Below are 26,555 nucleotides of genomic sequence, written 5' to 3'. Positions count from 1 at the left end.
CCCTGCATGCAGAAGGACAGTGGTTTGAATCCTGGCATCCCAAATTGTCCCCCAAGCCAGCCAGGAGCGACCCAAAAACCAACCCCCCCCCCCAAAAAAAAAAACAGTACATATCTTCTGACTCTAACATGTAAGTTAGTCAGTATAAGCACAAATAATTTTAGAAACCCATTTTATGTTCTACTATATATAGCCTTGTATATTATTTTATATCATATATTTATGTATAAATATATTTTACTGATATTCTTGCTTTAAGTCAACATTCCAGATTTTAGCCCAAAGCTACTAAATGTAGTGTAAGTTCTTCACAAGCACATAACAGTTTAAAGAAAACAAGTTACTACTGAGCCTATGAAGGGCACTACAATGAGCAAATACTATCAGATATAAAGGTCTACATCATTTTTTTCATTTGAGTGTGGATCACTGCCATACCAACTCTATCTCTAGCCATATTTCACCAATTATTAAATTCATAAGTGACTGGATCATAAATTCCCAAACTTATTTGGTAAACTGCCCCCTTTTCAGGAGGAAAAAAAATTATTCAGTGCCCTCCTAAAAATCTAACTTCTTCAAGCAAACTTGGTTTGTACAAGAGGCTACTATCCTCTCTGGATCTGATATTGCCCAATTTGAAAATATTGATTAAGGCTCTCTTCAAAAGAAGAGTGGTGACAACAAAGAAAATTATTGTATTGTAAAGGCAGCAACAAAAAAGGGGAATAATATCACTTTTACTGGTCAAGAAAAAACTGGAGATCATTTTTATCTAATAATATAAAACAATAGCTATTATACCCATATTTAGTAATCGAGAACGATAAAATAAATTTTAAAAAGCACTTATTTTTTTATTAATTTAAAAATCTAGATATAGGGCTAGAGAAAAAGTATGGCAGGTAGGAACTTCCTTGCATACAGCCTACCTCAAATTCAATCTCAGGCATCCCAGATTGTCATCTGAGCCCTACCAGGAATTATCTCTGAGCACAGAATTAAACTCAGTTGTGGCACCAAAGCAAAACAAAATAGTAAGGCTTAAAATAAACCTGGTATGGGCCCGGAGAGATAGCACAGCGGCGTTTGCCTTGTAAGCAGCCAATCCAGGACCAAAGGTGGTTGGTTCGAATCCCGGTGTCCCATATGGTCCCCCGTGCCTGCCAGTAGCTATTTCTGAGCAGACAGCCAGGAGTAACCCCTGAGCACCACTGGGTGTGACCCAAAAACTAAAAATAAAATAAAATAAAATAAACCTGGTAGTCTCTAAATATAGCACAGGGGACCATATGGGATGCCAGGATTCGAACCACCATCCTTCTGCATGAAAGGCAAACGCCTTACCTCCATGCTATCTCTCCAGCCCCAAGTCATAACATTTTTCTATATGCGGATACACATGGAATCTATTATGCTGAGTGAAAAAAGTCAGAGGGAGATAGACACAGAGAATATCTCACTCATCTATAGGTTTTAAGAAAAATTAAAGGCATCATTGTAATAAGGCCCAGAGGCTGGAAGGGCCTGAAGGACCAGCTCACAATCTGAAGTTCACCACAAGGAGTGGTGAAAGCTGTTAGGGAAATAATTACACTCACTCACTCACTCACTACACTAACTAAGCATGACAATGTTTAAGAATGAGAAGTAGAGTGCCTGTTTCGAATACAGGCAGGGGTGGGGTTGGGGGCACTGGTGGTGGGAATGTTGCACTGGTGAATAGGAGTATTCTGTTTATGATTAAAAACCAACTACAGGGGCCGGAGAGATAGCATGGAGATAAGATGTTTGCCTTGCATGCAGAAGGATGGTAGTTGGAATCCCAGCATCCCATATGGTTCCCCGAACCTGCCAGGAACAATTTCTGAGCATAGAGTAACTGGAGTGTTGCCAGGTGTGACCCAAAAACCAAAACAAACAAAAAAAACAAAACCCAAAAACAAACAAACAACTACAATCATGCTTGTAATCATGGTGCTTAAATATTTTATATCTATTAAAAATAAAAATAAAAATAAAAAAATAAACCTAGTCTCTGAAATCTTTAAGTGCTGTGAGCTGCCAATGCAGGACAGATTTGTTCTTAGTTGTAACATGCCCATACCTTTAAAAAACCTTCTAGAAATTTTAGTTATGGTTGTAGTTTTATTTTATTATTTTAATCTTTCCCTTTCATAATAGAAGTTAAAGTTTATGAGTAGTGGCTATGTCAAAGCTTATGTAAAATCAAAGCTTAAGAGTAAAATAAAAAAAGGGAGGCTCTGGAGTTAAATTCTATTGACCTTTAAATACAGCTGCATCAATCACATACTAGCTGAGCAGCAGAAAGTCTGTCCCTCAGGAAACTTAAGAGTTCATTGTCATGGGAAACTAATTTTAATTCATTTCATCCAACAACTTTTTGATCACCTCTTATTCGTCACAATGATCTATTTCCTAGTGACAAATTATAATGCTGAAACAATATGGCTAACAGTACAAATAGCTTGGTATCCTAAGGAATTACAGTAACAAGTCACAAATACATAACCGAGTGTTATTAAAAATACTTTAATAAGGAAATCTAATCTAATGACTTATGTCAGCTGTTTCTGAGAGCTGATTTAACAATTATATCTTAATTTCAGATAAGGAGAGAAAGAAGGGGGGATCTTTCCTATGGCCTGAGAAGATAACTCAAAGGAGTGGCACATACATCTAGTATGTGAAAGGCTAAGAGTTTGACTGTCCCTCCCCAGTACCACCAGGTGTGCACTGGTTAGATCTCAGCAACAGAGCACAAATATAGGAGAGAATAGTCCTTGGAGTTCCTTATATGTATGGAAGCCTTTATTTAGAAAAGATTATCCCTCAAAAGTATGTTGGAGGATTCAATGTTATTAAAATGTCCATTCTAGAGTTGAGATGAAGATGGAGAGAGAGCTTGATGGTCTACAGGGGTCTCAAACTCGGCCCTCCATACAACATTTTGTGGCCCTGCCCTAGAGGAATCTTTTTTTGTTTTGTTTTGTTTTGTTTTAGTTGTTTGGGTCATACCTCCAATGTTCAAGGCTTACTACTGACTTTGCACTGAAGGATCACCCCGACTTTGCCTCCTGTGGCCCCCCAGGTAAATTGAGTTTGAGACCCCTGGTCTAAAAGGCATTGAGAAGGCCCAAATTCAATCCTTCATAATAAAAATTGTCCCAAGCACTGCTCAGATTGTCCTCCCAGTCCAATAATAGAGCCAGAAGTAGCCCCTAACTATTTTTAAATTCAATCCACAGTATTCCATACTGTTGGTGGTTCCTTGTGCCTCACTAGAAGTGAGTTTGGAATACAGAGGCAGAAGTAAGCTCTAAGCACTGCCAGGCGTGGTCCAAAAACAAACCAAAAAAAAAAAAAAAAAAAGAATCTCTCACTTTAATTCTATTTCAGTTTTTAAAAGGTAGTGGCAAGAAAATAACCTCTTACCTGAAGCTAGAGAGTTGCCTAGAACTGAGTTACTGCTAAAATAAAATTAAAAAAAAATAGAAAAAACTAAAAAAAGTGTTTTCTTAAAAAAAACTAAAAAAGATTTTACTGGCATCAATCCACAGAAATATCAAGTGCCTGAATACATGGTCTTTTCTTCCAATAACATTTTAATAAATAATTAATCAAGTACTCCCCTCCTATGCCTATATATTTATGTTTCCCAACTTTAAAAGTATAAGAATATTCTATAGCTAAAAGAACCTATTTAAAAAGTACATGTAATTAAAAAAAAAAAAAGCTGTAGTATGAACAATCTTGTAACTATAGTGTTAAAATAAAGAATGGATAATGTCCGAAAACAAAAAAAGTACATGTAAGGTGCTGGAGCAATAAAACATCGGGTAGTGTTTGCCTTGCATGCAGCTGACCCAGGTTCAATCCTCTAGCATCCCATATGGTCCCTGGAGCCTGCCAGGAGTACAGAGCTAGGAGTGACCTTTGAGCATTGCTGGGTAGGTAAACCTAAAACAAAATAAAGCTAAACAAAACAAAATTAAGGGACTATACAAGTGGGGCCAAAGAGATTATAACACAGAGTACTTGCCTTGCATGTGGACTCAGGTTTGATCCCCAATATTTCATATGCCCTCCCCACAACACCACCAAGAGTAACTCCTGAGTGTAAAGCCAACAGTAAGCCCTAAGTACCTCCAGGGGGGACTGGAGGTACTTTCCCAATACCCCAAAAAAAGTGAATTATATGAGTCTCTGGTTGGAGAGCTCATTGGTCTAGAGTACATGCATGGTTCCTAAGTACTGAGTAAGGAATAGCTCCAGCATTGCCATGTGTCTTCCCTGCACTTCCCCCAGTACAAGTGGTAGAGCATATGCCTAGCATATTGGAGGCCCTAAATTCAATCCCTCACTCCACGACACCCCACTCCCTCCTGCACAACCAAATATGGCTCTGGCGACTTCCAATGACCACCAAGGTCCAAGCACCAATATCACCAGGCCTGCAATGCTGGGTCCCCTAGCAACACTGAATATGGCACATATTTGTAGTATGCAGTTCTAGAAGTATCATTAATCATCTTTTACCATTAGCCTGTGGAGAAGAAAACAGAAAGAGAAAGGAAATATTTGCTTGAAGGGACAGTAGAAAACTCAAAAGGTTGGAGTGTTCAGCTGAAGAGAAAGCACAGTGGGTAGAGTGCTTGCCTTGCGTACCTATTCCCAGAATCCCATATGGTCTCCAAGTACCAACGCACCCCAATGCAGAGCCAGGAGAAACCTATGATCATTGAAGGGTGTGGCCCCAAACAAAAAAAGGTATAGTGCATGCATGACAGGGCCCCAGGTGCAGATTTAAGCACCACAGAAGCCCCAATTTGACACCACCAAGCTCTGGTAGTCCCCCTATACCTCCATTCAATGTGGAGACCCCTATTAAAAAAAAAAAAAGAAAGAAAGAAAAAAAAAAGAACTGCTAGCAAATGGAGACATCAGACTCTAATATTAGCTTTAGTGTGGTGTCACAATACAAAAATTTACAAAATAACCTTTCTGATAATGTGAACTGGGTTTCTGAATTTGCAATAGAAAGAAAATTGCTATAGGCAAAATACAATACAAAGTAGCATATGATTGCAAACAGGGCTTCCTCCTCTTTAACCCTACCTTAGCTAGTTTCTCAAACTCACCAAAAAGGCAATAAGAGTCAGTAAGAAAAAAAATGTGGTCTAAATGGTAGTACAGCAGATAGGAAGGGAGCTCGCCTTGCCTACGCAGCTGGTCTGAACTTGATTCTTCGCATCCCATATAATCGGTCCCCTGAGCTTACCAGGAGTTAAGTCCAGAGTCACTTGATGTACCCCCTTCAAAAAAGTGGGGAGAGTTTCTATGCTTATCCATTCCTATGTACTAGAGGTCATCTGATACAATGGATTTCAGAATACAAAAATTACATATACAATGACTGAACTGATCCCGCAAGCAAAATATGAATACACACAAATCTCCCAGTTTAGAACCTAAACTAAGCATCAGTATCTATAAACAATACAGTGGCTGGGTGGTCAAAAAACTGGAGCATCTTCATGTGGGAATGCAGGGTCTGATCCTCAGTTCCACTATGACCCCAATCATCACTTTATAGAGGTACGTGGCCCTTGAGAACCACTGTGTGTGCCTTCTCCTCCCAAAGCAAACATAAAAATGAAGTACTCATAAAATCTTTTACTGTGGAGTGTGAGAGGGACACTGGGTATGTTGATGGAAGGAGGTACACACTGGTGAATGGGTTGGTGATGGTATACTGTACAACTCAAACTTTGTAACTGTTATTCTTGGTGATTCATTTTTTTGTTTGTTTGTTTTGGTTTTTGGGTCACACCCGGCAGTGCTCAGGGGTTACTCCTGGCTCAACACTCAGATGTCACTCCTGGCAGGCTTGGGAGGCCATAAGGGATGCCGGGATTTGAACCAATGTCTTTCTGAATGCAAGGCAAATGCCCTACCTCCATGCTATCTCTGGCCCCCTTAGTGATTCATTTTTAAAAAATGTATAATAAAGTCTTCCTTCCCAACATGGAACCCTTTTCCTTCACATCACAGTTTTAGCTAAAATTGACGACAGTTCTAATCAATACCACTAACACATGTTGGCTAGAATGGGGACAAATCAGACTGCCAGAAACTTTTCATCATCCCACATCCACAACATTCACAATGATCTCACTTTTGAACATGGCTGGCTACAATTACTCATGGCTCATTTGTTTCTATCTTAAATAAACTGTCACACACAGTGTGTCAATAACTATACCTGAACTTCCAGAAAGTGTATCAACATTTTATGATCACAATAGAAATATAGAAACATTCTTCCTTCTGTACTGAAGTTGCCCTCCAACTTCACCCACTTGTTTTTGGAAAATTCTCAGCTTTTCCTAGGTTTTATTTTCTTTTTCTTTTTTTTTCTTGCAGGTGTTTCAGAATCTCAAGTGAGCTAAATTGCCCCAAGGGGTGCTAAAATGATTCAGGGGAGTTGTAGTAAACTTAGGAGCGAACTAGGGGAGGAGGAGGGCACTTTCTGTAGATTCCCTTAAAGACTGGTGAGTATTTTTTCTGAGAATAGGGTAATAGGTCAGTTAATTTCAGAAATCTGTTTTAAACACAAAGAAAAAAATACAATGTGAAGTGTAAACAAAACGAACTATTAAAGCAGAAATCCCCCTGTTAACAGATACAGGTAAGTCTACTTGTATTTCTACACAATTCACAAGCATAGAAAATTAGTCCTGGGCCTGGAGAGATAGCACAGTGGTGTTTGCCTTGCAAGCAGCTGATCCAGAACCTAAGGTGGTTGGTTCGAATCCCGGTGTCCCATATGGTCCCCTGTGCCTGCCAGGAGCTATTTCTGAGCAGACAGCCAGGAGTAACCCCTGAGCACCACCGGGTGTGACCCAAAAACTAAAAAAAAGAAAAAAAGAAAAAGAAAAAAAGAAAGAAAGAAAATTAGTCCTTAGAATCTCTTCTATACAATGACTCTAAAAAGGGCAATCCCTCCTGCCCATCCTTCCTTAAAAATCATTGTGGGCTAGGGAAATCATATTCTATGACCTATGTGTTCTCCCTCTGCACAACTCCGCCTGGCTGTCCCCAAGACCACTGGGCAGATACAAGTAGAGGTGCCAAAACAATAATAGCACTGTAGGTAGGACATTTACCTTGCATGTTGAGGACCCAAGTTCCATCCTTGGTATTTTTTTTTTTTGTTTTTTGTTTTTTGTTTTTTGGGTCACACCTGGCAGCGGTCAGGGGATCCTCCTGGCTCTATGCTCAGAAATCGCTCCTAGCAGGCTCGGGGGACCAGAGGGGATGCCAGGATTCGAACCACCGTCCTTCTGCATGTAAGGCAAACACCTTACCTCTATGCTATCTCTCCGGCTCCACCTTGGCATTCTATATGGTCCCCCAGGTACCCAGGAATAATTCCTGAGTACAGAGGCAGGAATAAATCTTAAATATCTCTGGGTGTGGCCCAAAAAACAAATTATAATTTAAAAATAGCAATTTCTTTAAAAATCAGTGTTGAAGCTCCAGAGATAACACAGGGCTGAAGACATATGCCCTGCATGTGGCCAACCACAGTTTCAGTTCCAGGCACACACAGCCACAATAAGCCCTGTGCACTACCAATGTGGCCCCAAAACTAACATCTGCTGAAAGCCATCAAGCTTACTATAATTGTGTTCAAATATCTACACTTCCCAATCTACTAATAATAAATAATGTTATTTTTCTCTTAAAACTTGATTAAGAGAATCAAATAAACTATTAAAAATAAAAGAAAAGGTGGTATTATTTTTCAATTTAATAAATTCAGTATATCTTTCACATATTATACCATTATTTTACTTTCTGGTTTCTGGTTGACAAACAATGTTTCCCCAGCAGCGCTCAGGATTTACTCCTGTCTCTATGCTCAGAAATCGCTCCTGGCAGGCTCAGGGGAGCATATGGGATGCCGGGATTTGAATCATCAACCTTCTTTTTTTAATACTGTCTTTTAAATCATTTTACTGAGGCACCAAGATTTGCAATACAACATATGCCACACAGTCTCTCTGACCAATGATCATGCATCAGTCACAGAAATCCATCTCAAGGGCTTGAGAGATAGTGGGAAGAACACTTGACTTGCTGGGATCCACCCAAGTTCAATTCCTGACATCCCATATTGTTCCCGAACCCACCAAAAGTGACCCCTGAGTACAGAGGCAGGAATAAGCCCAAGCACTGCCATAAGTGGCCCAAAACAAAAACACATTAAAAAAAAGAAATTTCCCTCATCCTAAGCATATGGCATAAGAAAAAAAGCACTCAGGGATTACTCCTGGTTCTGTGCGCAGAAATCACTCTTGGCAGGCTAGGGGGACCATAGAGGATGCTGGGGATTAAACCCGAGTCTATCTAAGGTCAGTCGCATGCAAGGCAAATGTCCCTACTGCTGTGCTATCACCAGCCCCTGGAATAAGAATATTAAGAGAAGTGACCTTCTAAAGGAAAGTCAAGGTGCTACTACTATACTATAAGAGGGAAAAGACTTGGATGTCAAGAAAAAGATAACCCATGCAGAAATACTATTTTCATAAATTAACTACAATCCACTTAAGTTAGCCTAGATTTATGAATTATGGTTATTGTTTCTTTATAGTAAAATAAAAAAATATACTCTCTGAAGGTTGACTGTATAGATTTAATGAGAAAAATTGTTTAAGTATACAGTGCCTAATTCACTAGGTATTAATTTCTGAATGGTCCCCTAAGCAAGTGTTTTTCAACCTTTTTGTGCAAAGGCACACTCTTTTCATGAAAAAAAAAAAATCACGAGGCCCACCACCACTAGAAAATGTTAAAAAAAAAAAAGGGGCTGGAGAGATAGCACAGTGGCATTTGCTTTGCAAGCAGCCGACCCAGGAGCTAAAGTGGTTGGTTCAAATCCTGGTGTCCCATATGATCCCCGGTGCCTGCCAAGGGCTATTTCTGAGCAGATAGCCAGGAGTAACCCCTGAGCATCGCCAGGGTGGCCCAAAAACCAAAAAACAAAACAAAACAAAACAAAACAAAAAAAAAAAAAACAAAACAAAAAAAGAAAATGTTAAAAAAAATTAACTCTACCTATATTGACTTTATATAAAGTAATTCTCTTGAATAGGAACCAAATAGACACAAAGAAAACATTTTATAATGACTTATTATGAAATAATCTAATAATTGGTCTATTTGTGAGCCAAAGCCGCATGTTACAGATGAAACTGGAATTTTTCCCACGGCACACCAGACAGTATCTCACGGCACACTAGTGTGCCATGGCACAGTGGTTAAAAAACACTGTCCTAAGCACTACTCTTGAACACAACACCCTTCCACCAAGTTCCAAGTCCAATCGTTAAAAAGCACCACTATAGAGATTGTGGTCCCTCATCTCCCCATCCAAAAAAGAGGGGGGAAAATGATTCCTTTTGAACTCTCATCTACTGCTGGTGGAAATGTTAGCTAGTTCAACCGAGCTTCAATATGACCTAGCAATCTCACTTCTGGGCATCTACTCAATGGTCCAAAACTTTAGTCAGAAAAGACATGCACTCCTATGTACACAACCCAAATATCCAAGAATATCAGATGACTAGATAAACTATATACATAATGAGATACTTGTTGGGTAAAAGTGGAAATTATGCAATTTGCTACTACATGAATGGATCTGGAAGAGTACCATGCTGAGTGAAATCAGTCAAGAGAGGTATAAATACAAAATTATCTTTCTCATTTGTGGGATATAAAAAGCTATTATGGATTCCAATGTCATAGTACAGTGGATAAGCTTCTTAACTTGCACATGGGTGAACCGGGTTCAATCCCCAGCATCCCATAGATCCCCTGAGCACCACAGAGTGATTTCTGAGTTCTGAGCTAGAGAGACCCCAGAGTATCACCAGGTGTGCCCCCTCCCAAAAAATAATAATCAAGCAAAAACCATAGTATGGCAAAAGCAATAGAATCTAAGATCTGATCTAAAGAACAGAGCTTACCACAGCAGTGAGACAAGGATGGAGCATCAAGGCAGGAGGTAAGAAAAACACAAGGCAAACATTTTACCCACTGTACTATATCACTCTAGCACCTCACTTTAAAAATATTAATTAAGGGGCCGGTGAGTTGGCGCTAGAGGTAAGGTGTCTGCCTTGCAAGCGCTAGCCAAGGAAGGACCACGGCATCCCATATGGTCCCCCTCAAGCCAGGGGCAATTTCTGAGCGCTTAGCCAGTAGTAACCCCTGAGCACCAAACAAGTGTGGTCCGAAAAAACACAGCAATAGGGCATTTACCTTGCACAGTTTTGATCCCCAGCGTCCCACATGGTTCCTCCCTGCCAGGAATGATTTCTGAGTGCAGAGCCAGGAATAACCCAAGTGCCAATAGGTGTGGTCGAAAAACCAAAATATAAGTAAATAAAAGGAAAAGTGTGTGTGTATATATATGCACACACACATATATATAAATATATATATATATAAATATAAGGCCATGTTTAGAGACTTGGGGATTGCAACTGCACTGAATGCCCCCCTGAGCATTTCTGAGTATAGTTCTGAAATGTGATCTCTGGCACGTTAAGGGTCTGAGGAGCACAGTATTCTCAGGCACTTTGCACTGAACCATCTGGCCAAGTGGCTAAGTATCACAGGTAAAAGTTCTTGGGCCCCATATACTTTTGAGGGTACGAGTGGGGAATATGGAAAAACCTATATTTCAACAGACATAAATTTGTTCCCTCCACTTATTGATGTAAAGGCAAAAAGCTTTTCCCAGTTTCTTTTTAATTTCTACCTATTAATTTTTGTCATACATCTTTCTCTATGTACTAAAGAAGCATTTTGTCTAAGATCCAGTGATGTTTGAATTACCAAAATAGTATGTGTTTTTAAAATTTGGCCAGTCACTCCTCCTCAGCAATTAAACTACTCGGCAATTTCCGTCTGTCACACATTTTAAAATAACTATTAGGCAGCTGGAGGAATAGTACGCAGGTAAGAGGATTGCCTTGCACACAGCTGACCTGGGCTTGATCCCTGCCATCCCATATGGTCCCCTAAGCCTGCCAGAAGTAACTCCTGAGTGCCACCAGGGGGTACCTCCCCCCCAAAAAAGTTATTAACAACTGCATCAAATCAAAATCATGACAGATTTAGAACTGAAAGGTATTTGGCTAAAAACCACAAATTATGAATCTTAATGTCAATCTGCTTTGCCTATTGCCCCCTCCACTCAAGTCTCTGTAAAGATATGAAAAGAAAAGGCCAGGCAGCTATATTGTTACTATAGACATTACAAACTTCAAAGTGCCCTGTTAACTATGTTGGACCATATGCAAACGTCACCAAGTTTAAAGCTTATAACCAATTATCACTTAGATATATTTTTCTGTCTCTCCTCTTCAAAACTTATTCTCAAGTCTCAATCAATAGCAAAGAAAGGCCAGACTCTGGCTCTATACCCCACAGGATCCTCTAGGGCTGCCAGCAGTGATTCCTGAATGCAGAGCCAGGAGTAATACCTAAGCACAGCTGGGTGTGGCCCAAAAAAACAACCAACCAACCAACCAACCAACCAAAGTATAGAAAGGTCAGTCTAACAAAACATGGAATCATTCCACTCCGAAACCTATTTAGTTCTGAATGCCATAGATCAGCGATGGTGAACTATGGCACACATGCCAGCTGTGGCACACGAAGGCCTTGCAGCTGGCATGTGGGAAGGTCCACAATTAATAAATTTATAAAATTTATAAAGTTTTTAGATACTAAAATCTTGTTATTAAGGTATAATTGACGTGCTGGCACTTTGAGGAAATTCTTTGGTTTTGTGCGGTAACTCGGGCTCAAAAAGGTTAGCCATCACTGCCATAGATGAACCTAGAAAAAGCAAGGGAACAGAGACAGTGCAGCAAGCTGAAGTACTTGGTTTGTGTGCAATAGGTCTTATTTCTTTTCTTTTCTTTCTTTTTTTTTTTTTTTTTTGGTTGTCATTTTTGGGGGAGCTCAAGAGTTACTTCTGGCTCTGTGCTCAGAAGTTGCTCTGGGCGGGCTTTGGGGATCATATGGGATGCTGGGATTAGAACCACCATTCGTCCTGTGTTGGCCGCGTGCAAGGCAAACAAACACCTTACCGCTATTATTGCTCAGGCCCCTATAGGTCTTATTTCTATCCTTAGCACAATACAGCCCCCTGAACACCAAGCCAGGGGTAGTTCAAATAGTGCCAGTTGTGCCCCCAATACTAAAAAAATTTTTTTAAAAAGCAAAAGACAAACAGGATTGTAATGCTAAAGTGACGGGGGCCAGACAGGTCAGTAATTCAGGAAATTAAAATGATATGGGGGCTGGAACGTTAGCACAGCCGTAGGACATTCGTCTGGCCCGCAGCAGATCCGAGTTCAATCCCCAGCATCCCATAGGTCCCCCAAGCACCACTAGTAGCAATGAACAAAGCAGTGCTAGGTGTGGCCCCAAAACAAACGAAAGCAAAACACATACACACCCCAAAACAAACAAAAGCACTAGCTTCTAAATTGCAATCCCAGGTCTTTAGCTAGGAGGCCAGAAATGAAAACCTTAATCTTCCCAAACTGGTTTCTCTAACTGTAAAACTGATATTAACATCATAGAGCTCTTGGCCAACTCATATTAAATTCCAATTTTAAGAAACAGTCAAACACAAGTTTGTCTTTGGTTTTTGGTTTTTATTTGGGGGGGAAGGGGTACAGGGTTGGGTCACACCTAGCGGTTACTCCTAGCTCTGCGCTCAGAAATCACTCCTGGAGGGCGGCTCAGAGGACCATCTGGGAAGTCAGATATCAAACTGGATCAGCTGCGTGCAAGGCAAAGGCAAACACCCTACCCACTATGCTATAATGCTCTGGCCCCACAAAAGCTTGTCTTTTTCCATACTTAGATATCCTAGTTCTTTAAATTTTCAAAATCCTTGGTGGTAAAAGAAAATGATAAAAATGAGAGGGTACTATAGTTGGAAAAAGAAAGAACTATATTTCCAACTATAGTTGGAAAATTTAAAGAAAAAGAGGATTCATGCCATATTTTCCGGCGTATAAAACGACCCCCAATTTTAGACTTCCTCTCTGACTCTGTCCATTCTGAGCAGGCTTTTTATAGCGTAGATTTGAGTACAGAACATTGTATAATTTGCATGCATAAAAAGACTGCTTGGGTTTTTTTTTTTTTTGTGGTGCTTATCGTTATTGTTGGAGTCCTCACGGGATATTTGACACTTCTTTTTGTACTGGTGGAGTGTTTCACCTTCTTTTTCTCCTTCGTCTCTCAAACCGATGATGAGAGCCTCTAGAAGAATTCCGCTTATTTTCGGCGTATTAGACTTTTACCCCAGTTTATTACTTTTCTTCAAACAAAACCATGTAACTTGAACTAGCTAGTCCTGCCCCCCAGTTAGAGGGGGAAATAAGGGAGGCACCAGGACCAAACAGGTGCAAGACTACTAAGTAGTAGGCTAGGTATAGAGAGGACCACATATTCTGGCAGCCCTGGGGGTGAGGGAAGAGCATATGGGAGGGTAGGACAAAAACGGAGGCGTAGGGAGGACAAATTGGTGATGGGAATCCTCCCTGATTTTATGTAAATATGTACCTAAAATATTATTGTCAACAATATGTAAGCCACTATGATCAAAATAAAAATTATATTAAAAAAAAAAAAAGGGGCCGGAGAAATAGCATGGAGGTAAGGCGTTTGCCTTTCATGCAGGAGGTCATCGTTCGAATCCCGGCGTCCCATATGGTCCCCCGTGCCTGCCAGGAACAATTTCTGAGCCTGGAGCCAGGAATAATCCCTGAGCACTGCCGGGTGTGACCCAAAAACCACAAAAAAAAAAAAAAAAAAAAAAAAGACTGCTTGGATTGGCTGAGTTAGAGAGGCGGTCCGAGCAGCCTTGCAGTGATTGGTGCAGGATCAAGTTGGAAAATTCGTTTCATGGCAATATCCAGACGATTTTCGTGTAGCAGCATATCAAAACGTTTTTCGGGATATACTCGGCATATAAGACGACCCTCGAATTTTCAGTTGACTTTTTTTCGTTTCAAAAGTTGCCTTTTTTTTGTTTGTTTTTTGTTTTTGGGTCACACCTGGTGCTCAGGGATTACTCCTGGCTCTATGCTCAGAAATTGCCCCTGGCAGGCATGGGGGACCATATGGGATGTCAGGATTCGAACCTCCGTCCTGCATGAAAGGCAAACACCTTACCTCCATACTATCTCTTATACGCCAGAAAATACGGTACTAAATTTGATGTCTAAAGAAATTCAGTGGGAATGAAATAAAAGCCATATATTTGCTTTCATTGGGTACTCAAACTGTAGTATTCTTTCTACTTTTGTGTATGTCTGAAATTTCCCTAATTGACAGATTATTTAAGTTCCTTTCCCTTTGATACAGATAACAAATTCTGGCATTCCCCCCTTTTGAGAAATCATGAATCTAAAAGATGTCAATAAAAGTAAAAAGAGAACAGAATAGGACCAGAGAAATTGCACAGCGGGTATGCTTCTTGCCTTGGATACAGCTAACCAGGTTTGATCCTGAGCATCCCATGAGGTCCTTCAAGCCTGCCAAAGTTAATTCCTGAGTGCTGAGCCAATAAAAACCACTGAGCACTGTCAAGTATGATTCCCCTATCAAACAAACAAAAGAACCTAACAACATATCCAGAGAATATGTGTAGATTAAATCTACAAATGAGGGACTAGAGTAATAGCACAGCAGTAGAGTGTTTGCCTTGCACGCTGCCTATCTGGTTCGATCTCCAACATCCCCATATGGTCCCCCGAGCCTGCCAGGAGCTATTTCTGAGCACAGAACCAGGAGTAACCCCTAAGTGCCACTGTGTCTGGCTCAAAAACCAATAAATAAATAAATCTACAAGTGATAAAGGGAGGAGGAAGAGGGAACGGTAGAAGAAGCAGAGGAAGAGGAACAAGAGGCCTAAAAGTTCAATCACCTAGCTCCCCCAAAACACAGTAAGAAGTGACATGCCCCTCAGAGTCAGGGATAGCCTCCGAGCACCACTGGAGCCCCAAACGAAAGATCCAAGAATGGGCTAAAGAGATAGCTGAGTGAGCACATGCTTGCATTTGGGTGGCTCTCTTGGATTCAGATACCATATAATTCGTGGAATGAGATGTGGCCTAACACAAACACAATGCACATATGGCACTGTCTTTTCTCAGAGACTTTGGGGGCTGAGGGCACGCAAATTCAGCTAGGATCAGGTCATACTCATGGCTCTAATCTTAGGGATCACTGGCAGATCTCAGGGGACCATACTGAGTGCTGGGGATCACACTGGGATCAGCTGCGTGCAAGGCAAGTGATTTACTCTCTGTACTATCTCTCCACCCAGCAAATCCTTTTCATATTAATTTTTTTCCTTTATACATGTCTTTATTCTTTTGAAATGTTTAAAAGTCAGCCACTGGTGGGCCAGAGCAATAGTACAGAGGATAGGGTGTTTGCCTTGCACATGGTTGATCCAAAGTCAATCCCTGGCATCTCATATGATTCCTGAATACTACCCGAACAGAATGCAGAACCAGAAATAAGCCCTGAGCACCGCCAGGTGTGCCCCCTCCCAAAAAAAGTAATGACAAAATAAAATGACTGGATAAAAACCAAGCTAACATGGAAGTTGAGACAATAATGGAGGAAGCAGACTCTGAAGGGACAGTGGTGTTGGAATAGTGTGTGTAAGAAATCCTATCTTAAACTTTTATAAATCGAAATGCCAGTGCCTAAAATTAAACTTTTTTTTTTTGGTTTTTGGGTCACACCTGGCAGCGCTCAGGGGTTACTCCTGTCTCTATGCTCAGAAATTGCCCCAGGCAGGCACAGGGAACCATATGGGATGCTGGGATTCGAACCTCAGTCCTTCTGCATGAAAGGCAAACACCTTACCTCCACGTTATCTCTCCGGCCCACTAATTAAACTTTTTTAAGAAAAAAATCTAAGCTAATCAAGCTCTTAGTGCAATAGCCAGCATATGAAACCAACCCAGATACAACAGATGAATGAATATAAAAATTATAAATACATATGCAGTCACAAGATAACATAAAGTCATGCAGTTTGTAGCAATCTAGATAGAATTGGTGGATGTTATGTTGAGAGAAACAAGCAAGACCTAGGACAAATAAGGGATTACCTCACTCACTAGTAGAATATGGAAAAACAATTCAACGGTATGGATAATATCAATTAAAAATGAACCTCAGGGGGAGGGTCGGAGCGGTGGTGGCGCAGGCCCTAGGGTGTTTGTTTGCACTGCATGTGCTAACATAGGACAGACCATGGTTCTATCCCCCCCCCCCCCCCGGCGTCCCATATTGTCTCCCAAGCCAGGGATAGGGGTGATTTCTGAGTGCCTAGCCAGGAGTAACCCCTAAGTGTCACTGAGTATGGCCCAAAAACAAACAAACAAACTGAACCTCAGTTACTTTGTTACAAACCTGAGTGACACTTTTACAGGAAGGGATGATACAGTTGACAGGAAGGAAATCAATACCAGAACATAGGTCCAGAACACATATATGGTAGCTAAAGGAATTAATGATATAAAAGAAAACCATGCCTGTCAATTAACAAATAGTAAAGGAACAGATTTGGAGCTGAGGGAGGCAGGGAGAGAAGACCAAAAGACAGAGGGTTGCAGAGACTTCCATGATGATGGTATGCAACAACATTGTACATTAATACTATAAACAAACACTATTACAATCCTATTACTTAAATTATAAAAACTAAAAAATAAAACAGAATATTTGCCTTAAAAAACTAAGTAAGGGGCTGGAGAGATAGCATGGAGGTAAAGCGTTTGCAAAAGGTCATTGGTTCAAATCCCGGCATCCCATATGGTCCCCGGAGCCTACCAGGAGAGATTTCTGAGCGTGGAGCCAGGAGTAACCCCTGAGCGCTGCCGGGTGTGACCCAAAATCCAAAAAAATAAATAAATAAGTAAGGCTAGAGCCATAGTACAGGGAGTAGGGAGTCTGCGTTGCACATGGCCGACCTGCTTGATCCCAGCACCCTATGTAGATTGAGTGATGCTGAGCACAGAGGCAAGAATAAGTTCCAAGTACTGCCAGGTGTAGCCTGAAAATAAAACAAAAAACCCTAAGCTAATCATGAGACTAAGTCAATTTACTATATATACAGAACTACCAATAAAAACGAAAATGTTCATTCTCTAATCAAAAAGTTTTAATTCTTTGTATGGTAGCAGAGATGTGCTTTACTACTCAATCATATCCCTGGTCCATTGAATAATAATTACACCTTTGTTTTTTTTTTTTTTTTTGGTTTTTGGGCCACACCCGGCAGTGCTCAGGGGTTACTCCTGGCTGTCTGCTCAGAAATAGCTCCTGGCAGGCATGGGGGACCATATGGGACACCGGGATTCGAATCAACCACCTTTGGTCCTGGATCGGCTGCTTGCAAGGCAAAGGCCGCTGTGCTATCTCTCTGGGCCCTAATTACACCATTTTTAACTCATAGGAAACTACCCGATAATGCCAGGCAGGAACTGGAAAAAGTTATATTAAAACTATGTTTCTATGAAGAGTATTCAGTGTTTTACTCTTACATGAGAAATTAAAGTATTTCAAACATGAAAAAGAATTATTACTATAGATAAAAGCACTTCTATGCTCTGGGAAATTATCTAACTACTTTAACAAATATTATTATCAATGTTTCCCTACTGACAACTGTTTCTGAATACTTTTAAAACTATCTTTAGAACCAGAGCAATAGCACAGCGGTTGGGTGTTTGCCTTGCACGAGGGTGACCCAGGACAAACCCGGGTTCAATCCCCAGCATCCCATATGGTCCCCTGAGCCTGCCAGGAACAATTTCTGAGCACAGAGCCAGGAGTAACTCCTGAGCACTGCCGGGTATAGCCCAAGAACAACAACAACAAACAAACAAACAAAAATCTTCCTACATTTTTAAAAGACTATAAAACTGTACACAAAAGTTTTCCAAAAGTATTCAACATAAGGATGGGGTACAGCTCAATAGTGAAGCACTTATTTGTCTTGCACATGTGAAGAAGTCCTATATTAGATTCCCCAGCACCACAAAAAATAAGGCAATACTTTGCCATAAATAGAACCTGTCAGATAGTAAGTTTTATAAAACACAAGCCAAAAAAGTAATCTTTAACTTAGTATTATTTACTGTATAAAAAAATCCTCTCACGGGGCCGGAGAGATAGCACAGCGGCCTTTGCCTTGCAAGCAGCCGATCCAGACCTAAAGTGGTTGGTTCAAATCCCGGTGTCCCATATGGTCCCCTGTGCCTGCCAGGAGCCATTTCTGAGCAGACAGCCAGAGTAACCCCTGAGCACCGCCGGGTGTGGCCCAAAAACCAAAAACAAACAAACAAACAAAAATCCTCTCACTTTTGAAGCTTAGAACAATAGATTCAGACAAAATATCTGTGATAGGGTAGACCCAGACTAAAGAAATATCTTTATCCAAAATGTTAATATTTACTTTCCAAAAATTCAGGCACAAAAGAAATTCTAAGAATGTGAACTTCGTATACTAACCTTCACTATAGTAATGCAGGAACTGAGAAGATCTAAGTATCACAGTAAGTATAGTGCCATAACAATAGTAAAGGGAACAGCATTTACTTCTTTGCAGTGCTTAACCCAGAATTTGATCCCTGGCCCTTCATATGGTCAATGAGCCCAATTACTATTGAGCACAGCTGGGTGTGATCCAATAACAAAAAGAAAAAAAGAAAAAAATATTTTTAAACAAAGAAAGTATACAGGAGTTCGTACACAACTCCATCAAATAATTTATTTTAAATAGGAAAAGGATAATTTCAAGTGATGCTAACTAAGGGCCAAAACTGTTGAGCCATTTCCCCAGCTCCTAATCATCTGAATAATTCATTTAAGGAAGACTCTCTTTAGTAATTTAGTCTTTCAGTGCAATCCCTGCAGTACTATATTCATCATTTTCTTTAACAGAATACATAGTAATTTATATTCTAACCTTTACTTATACTTAAGGTTATAAATTTTTGTTTGTTTAGCTATGGGCCACACCTGGCAGTGCTCAGAGGTTACTCCTGGCTCTTCATTCAGGAATTACTCGTGGAAGGGCTCAGGAAACCATAGAAGATGGTACAGATAGAACCTGGGTCAGCCTTGTGCATAGAAGTGTCCTATCTTCTATGCTCTGGCTGCAGGGTTATGATTTTTTTACAAAGCAAAAAAAATGCCTAATGTGGATCAGATACCCTGAATATATTCTTATAACAACAAAAAGAAATAGTAATTGAAGAATGAGAAAGGCATCTAAATAGGCATTCAAAGGAGGCATTAAAGGCATGTTAAGTGCATGAAAAGATGTTCATGGGTAAGGGCAGCGACTAGGGCAATTGCCTTGCATGCTGACCAGGGTTCAATCCTTGGCATCCCATATCATCCCCTGAGCCCGCCAAGAGTGGTCCCTGAATGCAGGGCCCTGAGTAATTTCTGAGCACTGCTGGCTGTGCCTCCCCCCAAAAAGTCAACCCCTGATACAGTTGGTCCCCAAGTACTACTGGGAATGACCCCCAAATACCAAACGAGAGTAGTCTGAGGGCTGCCCAGTGTGATTCCCCATAAAATAAAACCAATCTGTTAGCATATGATCCAGCAATTCTACTCCTAAATATAATCCCTAAAGAAATCAAAAGCATATATTAACACAAACAATTCTGCTTAACGTTCACAACAGCAGTACTCATACTGAGCAAATGGCAGAAGCACCCCAAATGTCTTCTGTCAAATGATGGTTAAAAAAAAAAAAAGTAGGGGCCGGAGAGATAGCATGGAGGTGAGGTGTTTGCCTTTCATGCAGGAGGTCATCGGTTCGAATCCCGGCGTCCCATATGGTCCCCTGTGCCTGCCAGGAGCGATTTCTGAGCCTGGAGCCAGGAATAACCCCTGAGCACTGCCGGGTGTGACCCAAAAACCACAAAAAAAAAAAAAAAAAAAAAAAAAAAAGTACCATGTCCATACAATATTTTGCGCATTATTCCTGGGCCACAAAAAGCAACACTGTACTGAGACATTAAAAACACAAAGAAGAATCTTCAAAACCTGCTAAGAAGCCAGTCACAAAAGGTCACCTACTGTATGTTTACAATTATATGAAATATCCAGAACAAGCAAATCCATAGAGACAGAAAGTAGGTTAGTGGTTGCCAAGGGCTGGGTCACACACAGCAGGAATGGGAAATGAACTGCTGTTGAGCATGAGATTTCTTTTTTGGATAATAAAAGTGTTCTGGAATTAAATGGTGATGTTTGCATAAGCTTGTGAATATACTGAAAAACATTTAACTCTATTCTACTAAAGGGTAAATTTTGAGCCAGATATTAATAGGTCTTAAAGTGCTTACCTGCAGTGCAACCGATCCCTCTTGATCCTCACCACTACATATGATCCTGTAAGCACCAACAGGAGCAATGAGCAGAGCCAGGAGCAAGCCTGGAGCCCACGCACAGTGGTGTGCCGCACCACCCCTGAGGTGAATTTTATGATTAAGTTCTATTTTAAATGACGCTGCTGTTTTTGGGGCCACACCTCAATATGCTCAGAGTTTATTCTTGGCTCTGCATTCAGGGGTCATTACTAACAGCATTAAGGGGACAACCAAATGTGATTCTGGGGACTCAACTAAGGTCAGTCACATGCAAGACAAAATACACAGTATAATATTTCTCTGGAAGTCCATTTTAATTTCTTTAAAAAATTAGTGTATGAACCATTGGAGTTCGGATACTTCCTACATACAAATCAATAAAATGACCTAGAAGTTCACACCAGAATAATCCCAAAATGAATGTTTAAGTGTATAAAAAAATTTAAAACACTAATATTTGAAATAGATAATAACTTGGAAGATAGTAACTATTTTAAACTCGAAACTAAAAAGAAAATAACAGATTTGTTCATTCACTTTTACTCTATTCCCAAATTTCATTTAGCACAAAGAAATAAGAATCAAGAAATGTGCAAATGGCATGTCAAAATAATCTACTTAACTAAACTTTTAAAAAGTTTACAAACCAGAAAGAAAAACAAACCTTAGTAAAGAATTGTGTACAAAAACCTATTAGCAACAGTACTGTAAACCACAGTGCATAAACTTAAAAGAAAAAAGCAGTTCTCAAACTCTTGTAAAAGCAGATTGGTCAGAGAAAAAAAGAGAGGGCACTGGTGGAGGAAAATAGACGGACATTAGGGAAGGGTTTGGGTTGAAACATTGTGTGCCTGAAACCCAATCATAAATAATTTTGTAATTTCACATGACTAAACTTTTTAAATAATAAAATAAAAAGGAAACCAATCTCAGTATTTTATGCTGCATTTATTTACCACCAAAAATAATTTTGACTGTTCCCAAATATCAAATCTGATCTCTTGAGATGAAAATTTGCCAGTACTAATAATATCCAAAAAATATGCCCCCAATTTTAGGCAATTCCAAAAATAGGTCTGTGCAGTGAAACAGTCTCTCCAAATGAGCTTGAGAGCACTTACATAAAGGGACAAAATTGTCCCAACTAACGCAATTTAAAAAACAACAATAGTCATTAGAGTTCTGAGAAGAATCCGTAAGAAAACATTCTTCCCTTGGAATGAGAAATGCATTATAATCCCCAAATTGACCTTGAACAGAGACCTTACTTTTAAAAAACACATTAAGAAAACTTTATAGCCTATATTTGTAAACCTATCACTAATAGCTGTCTATAGGATTCAAGAATTCTTTGTTTTTTCACACTCTTGTTCATTCACTCCTTGTCATTTTCTATTTTGGTTCATTTGTCATTTTGCCTTATTAACCAAACACGCTGCATACTTATCTAAGGCCCAAGTTAGGGCAGCTTCACAAATATCTCTGTAGAGTGTGCTAGGTACAAGGTAGATGCTGAATAAAAACTTAAATGATACACTTACCTAAATCACTTTCCTACTTTTGTTCCTAAACACAGCATTGATACATGTACCTAGGTGATCAGACAGGTACTCAGAAATACATATTCTCAAACTCTGAATATCTAACTATCACTCTGGAAGCAATTTCAGGCCATCATCCCATGTAACGTAAGGCATTCAGAATAACAAAAAGTATTCAGAGGTTTCCTAGAACTGCTAGCAGAGAAAATTTGAGTACAATCCGAAATAGCTCTCTAAGTCATTCTAAGACTAAGTCATTCCCTGCTTTTTCAAACGAAACATTTAGCAGGAGTTTGATGGAGCTAAAGAGAAATCACAACTTTCTCCACATTTGGAAGAACTTTTGAAAAGAGCAAAGATGGGGAGCAACAAACTACACAAGGCAGCAAGGGCGATTTGAACTATGTGAGCTGAATCAGTCCCAAAGGACACTTCAATTATTACCTGGTCACCAAATAACCACCTTGATTATAATCACTGTCTGAACTTGCTACCAACAGTCAAATTCATCTAATGATAGAAACAAGAAAACCTCCACCTCACCATTCTATCAATCTCCAACTCACAAAGGGGCAAATCAGATTTTAGAAATGAGAATTTTAGAAGACAAAAACTGTAACTCAATACCACTTTAAGATAAACTTTTAAATACTCATTAGGCAACAGGATCAAAAAGGTTAATTGCTCAAAACCAATCCCACTAAATTAAACATAATTATTCATCTACTAGTAACCAACAGTTGCCTTTTGGATTGTATAAAGATCACTGCCAGCCTTTTAAAAGAAAACAAACCCACTCACGTAGAATTATCCCCTTAAAGAACAAAATTATACATGACAGAAAAAAATAAGAAACAACTGATTTCAGTTGAGGGGCTATCAACTATTTTATTATTGCTCAAATTACTCTAGACTCCAAATTTTTACTTTAGAAGTAGAAATTTGGGATTTCACTACTTTGGACATGGAAATTTGGAGTTACTCATACGGTGTGAGAAAGCCAATCATTAGGTTAAAATTCTTAAAAATGTGAATCTAAGTTTTAATATTCAATTCAGACATTCACAGAACTTTATTCATTTTTTTAAAAAAAGAAAATCTTCTCTACCACTAACAAACACTGATAAAAAGACACAAGGCTGAAGGCAAAGATTCAAATCACACAAATTTGAATAAGGCAAATAACCCACTGGTTTGGGGCCAGAGCCCGAGTACAGCAGGTAGGTCTTGGGTTTGATTCCCAGCATCCCCAGTGGTCCCCACAAACGAGTAATTCCTGAGTGCCAAGTCAAGGAGAAACCCCTGGTATTGCCCCTCCCCCAAAAAAACCCACCATCAAATCTAAAGAAACAGTTAACTGTGAAAAAAAAAAAACAGAAAAAAAATCTACTGAGTAATAGTCAACTTCAAAATTATTTTTATAAACTAAAAAGCCCTACTAAAGAAAATAAGTTTTTTAAAAAATAATGCAACAAGTACCAGAACTAAAAAATGTTCAAGGTAATTTCAGGATTTTTGTTAACTCCCAGTTCTGAAAACTCACTATTCCATCATCCTTCCTAAACCTACTATATATAAACTGTTACAAATAATACACGATGCTGAAAGTATCATTGTTTAAGTACCATCTCAGCAAGCATACCGTGGGCCTGAAAGAATGACAGCCAGCAGGAACAAAACAGTAATAACTAACTGAAAACCGAAGACTGAATTCTGGAGGATTCCTCTCATCCAATCCTAAGGCTTGGATAAGAAGGAAAAAAAAAAAGAAAGAAAGAAAAAACAATCTCCGATCTACCCAGAAGAGAAATTACAGCCCCAAAAAATGATTCATGCCTTTATTATTTACACAAGCATAGGCTTTAAAACGTACTTTTAACCTTTGGACAACCGAAGCATATTATCAGGTAATAAGCATAGTGGCCAATATTTATAGATTTGGACGTGAGGCTCATTTCCTGGACAAAAAAATAAAAATAAAAAAATTCCTATTAGTCGACACGATGAAGCCCGGGCAGAAACGGAAAGGCTTCTTCTTTCTATATTCTTTTACAATCATGCCTGGCTCTTTTATTTTTTTTTTTTTTTTTGAAAGTTTCAGCTTGGCTTCCTCTCCTCTCCCATCCACCGAGGAGCTCGGCTCATCCTCCCAGGCGGGAGGGACCTAGAGTAAAAACGCAGAGAGAGAGAGAGAGAAAGAGAGAGAGAACCTTCCTGTCAAGCCGGGAGCTCCGACACAAAGACGCGGAGCAAAGCAGCCTGAGAGAGAGAGAGAGAGAGAGAGAGAGGAGAGAGAGAGGAGAGAGAGAGAGCAAGTGCAGTAATTCTTCCAAACTGCGCCTCTCCTCTCCTCCGAGAACCCCTCCACCCTTCCCCACCACCCCACCCCGGCAGATATATCTATTAAATCAGTGTCTGTGCTCCCCCTCGCACAACAAAGAGAACTTCTCACCGCATGAAATTGCCGCTGAATGGACACCCCAAAGCAGGATTTGCATAATTCCTGCCCTGGAGAAACCCGGTGGGGAAAGAAGGACGGGAAGGAGAGGAGAGGACAGAGGACGGGCCCCCAGCGAGCCAGTGCAGGGGAGAGAGAGAATCGCCCCAGATTCGATGCCTGGGGGGTGGGGACCACCAGGCTCCCGGAGGACTGGGCGTGGGGGGACCCCGAGACGGTGGGGATGACGGCGACGAGGACTGGGCCCCCCCAACATCAGCAGAGCCCAGCAGCCAGCCAAGATGGGGAAATAACTAACAATGCTGGAAAGGGCCCCCGGCGAGGCACGGCAAGCATACACACACACACACACACACACACACACACACACAGGGGGACGCGCCCACCGGGATTTGGGGGTGCGGCGGGCGGGGCGGGCCACTTACTTTTCGGAGGGGGGTTAAAGATTTGAGCTAAGCCCTTGTGGTCCCGCCGGCCGCCGCGCACAGGGAAACGGGACCTTGGGGGAGAGAGAAAACACAAGACAAAAACACAACAGTGTGAGATCGCGGGCGCAGCGAGGGCCCCCCCCCGCTCCACGGCGCGACCCCCCCCCAGCGCCCCGGGACCCGGCAGACCCGCGGGGGAGCCCCTGGGATGAGGTGCGGGAGCGGGTGCGTGAACGAGTGAACGGGGGCGCGATCCAGGGCCCCCCACCCCACCCCGTTCGCCCCTTCCCGCTGCAACGCCAACGAGACGCACACACCGACCCGAGCGCCGAGCAGGGGCTCCCCCCGGGCCGCCGCCGCCGCCGCCTGCGCCCGCCGAGGAAGTGCAGCCGCTGCCCCCCGCGGCCATGACACCCCACTTAGCTCGGGCGGGCAGAGCCGGGGCCGGTGACAGCTCCGGCTCCCTCCGCCCCCATCCCCGCCTCACGCCTCGCGCACGCACGCACGCGCGCACACACACACTCACACACACACACAACACACGCACACGCCCCGGAGCCAGCGCGCCCGCCCGCCTCCCGCCCTCCCCACCCCTCCCGTCCCGTCCCGCCGCGAGTGCGCGTGCGCGTGCTCGCGGGGCCGTGCGTGGGGGAGGGGCGGGGAGGCGGCGCGCGCAACTTGAGATTCCCGGGAGGGGGGGAGGGCGAGGCCGCGCGCTCCGGGGAGGCTCTAAGTTGCTCCCCCCACCCTCGGGGGGCGGGGAGGGGGGGTCAGCGCGGGGCCGGACTGCGGCGGCGCGGCAGAGCGAGCTGGGAGGGGAGGGAGGGAGCGGCGAGGGGAGGGGAAGGGGAGGGGCCCACGCTGGGAGGGAGGGAGGGGCGGAGGCGCGCGCGCGCCTCCGCGCCGAGTCTGAGAAGCCCGCGCACGCGCCCCCGCGCTCCGGGGGTGGGGGAGGGGCGGCCGCCCGCCCGCGCGGAGCCGAGCTGAGCACCAGCCGAGCAGAGCGGGCGGCCCGGCGGGCGCGCCAGCCGCGAACGGAGGCGCCTCGCCCGCGCGCCGCGGCGGCTCCCTCCGCCGACGGAGGGCTGCCAGGGCCCGCGAGCGGGCGGCGGCCGGGAGGGCGGCCCGCGCCTACCTACGCAGTGGAGGAGCTTGTGGCGCCACGAGTCCAGTTCCTGCCGAAAGCCGCGCCTCTCAACGGAGCATTGCTGCCGCCTGCACACCCTCGCCATCTTCTGCCGCCCGCCGGCCCGGCCTCCGCCTCCGCCGCGGCCCCGCGCACGCCCGGCCGCGTCGCCCGGGGCCGCGCACGCAGCACCCCGGGCCCGGCCGCGAGTCGCGTCGCCTCGCCTCGCGTCGCACAGGCTCGCTCGCGCCTCCCGCCGGGGGCGGTGCGGGACGCGCGGAGGGCGAGGCCGGAGGGCGGGAGGGCCGGGCCGGGCCGGGCCTCACCTCGCCGTGGCCCCGGGGGCGGGCGGGCGCTCCGTCGGGTCGGTCGGTCGGTCGGTCAGTCTCCTCCGGGACGCGCCTGCCACGCCCGGGGCTCAGCCCTGCCCCGCCGCCTCGACCCCCGCTCCCCCCCCCCCAGGCC

At 42.6% G+C, this 26,555-nt stretch overlaps 1 protein-coding gene across 1 annotated transcript in view; it reads right to left on the bottom strand.

The window, feature by feature from the left end:
* The window catches only part of LCOR (ligand dependent nuclear receptor corepressor), a 117,449-nt gene extending 92,101 nt beyond the window's left edge, over positions 1 to 25,348 (bottom strand). Inside the window, exons 1-2 of the mRNA XM_049790795.1 lie at positions 25,286 to 25,348; positions 24,962 to 25,035 (exon numbers count right to left, since the gene is read on the bottom strand). The gene's annotated coding sequence lies outside the window, so the exon portion shown is untranslated. The remainder of the gene's footprint in view (positions 1 to 24,961; positions 25,036 to 25,285) is intronic.
* Positions 25,349 to 26,555: the final 1,207 nt, after the last annotated feature.

The sequence above is a fragment of the Suncus etruscus genome, chromosome 17 (assembly GCF_024139225.1).
Source record: "Suncus etruscus isolate mSunEtr1 chromosome 17, mSunEtr1.pri.cur, whole genome shotgun sequence".
Taxonomy (NCBI): domain Eukaryota; kingdom Metazoa; phylum Chordata; class Mammalia; order Eulipotyphla; family Soricidae; genus Suncus; species Suncus etruscus.
Note: the sequence above shows the minus strand (reverse complement) of the source record. Positions and strands in the feature narration are given on the sequence as shown.